Raw genomic sequence first — 1,328 nt, 5'->3', positions numbered from 1 at the left:
TGGCAACTTCAACAAGGGAATATGATACAGCAGGAAAGGCTGCTACCCAGAAAGGCGGTTGGAACTGTGGAGAGCAAGGACATCTGAGGAGCCAGTGTAAGAAGAATACCACTAATAAGTCAGCTTCGGGAAACCAGTAGTGGTTGGTGCTGAAGGATGCCCACCAACCTCCATCGTGAAAGTTCCAACAGCTAAGTATAAAATGGCAAGAACACATAGTATCTACGTGACAGGGAAGCTGGATGGCCAAAGGTGCAACTTTGTCATAGATTCTGCATCTCAGCAAACCCTTGTGAGCATCAAGGTGCTGGATCACAAAGGAGTACCAGAAGCTGTACAGAAGCTCTGTGGTGTGACAGGACATTCTGCAAGGTTGTGGGGACCAGTGTGGGTAACTATCGAGCTCATGGACATGAAGAACAGACAGAAAGTATACTTGGCTGACATTGAAGACCAATGCATATTAGGATTGGACTATCTACTACCGAGGAAGTGTGTAGTTAACTTCGATAAAATGACGATTGGAAACAACAAAGGCCAGATTCCAGTAAGTGTTGCTACATCCGTTGATCTGCATATCACAGCACTTAAATCAACTACAATACCCCCCTATGTCAGAGAAGATAATTTGGGGTAGGATAAAAGAACATTCCAAAGGAAGCCCAATGCTTGTAGAAGCAGTGGAAGACCCATCCAGGCCAGCAGATTTGAAGATTGGAAGGTCACTTGTAGCAGGTCATCAAGTAGTGCTAATAACAGTGGCCAATTTCTCTAAATGTGAGCAGACACTTAAGGAAGGGGCATTGTTGGGTGTGTGCTAGGAGGTAGAGCCAGTCAATGTTAAAGCAAGGAATACAACTGTAAAGAAAGGACATACACTTCCAGAACATTTAACTGACCTCTATAAGAAGAGCATAGTTCATTTGGCATCATCACAGGCTCTTCAGGTAAATGAACTTTTGGCAAATTATGCTGACGTCTTTTCGAAAGGAGATCACGACCTCGGCTGCACAAATCTTGTAGAGCACAGAATAAACACAGGCAATCACCGTCCAATAAAGATCCCTCCAAGAAGAATAGCTCCAGCAAAGCAGCAAGAGATAGAGAAGGTCATGGATGGTCTAATTAAGGAAGGGATAGTCGAGAAATCAGATAGTCCCTGGTCAGCTCCTGTTGTATTAGTACAGAAGAAGGATGGGACCCAACGTTGCTGTGTGGACTTCGTGGCTCTTAACAGCATAACCGAAAAAGACTCATACCCATACAAGTACAGGGTTGTATTAGTACAGAAGAAGGATGGGACCCAACGTTGCTGTGTGGACTTCAGG

The sequence above is a fragment of the Limulus polyphemus genome, unplaced genomic scaffold (assembly GCF_000517525.1).
Source record: "Limulus polyphemus unplaced genomic scaffold, Limulus_polyphemus-2.1.2 Scaffold896, whole genome shotgun sequence".
Taxonomy (NCBI): Eukaryota; Metazoa; Arthropoda; class Merostomata; order Xiphosura; family Limulidae; genus Limulus; species Limulus polyphemus.
This window is presented reverse-complemented; position numbering follows the sequence as displayed.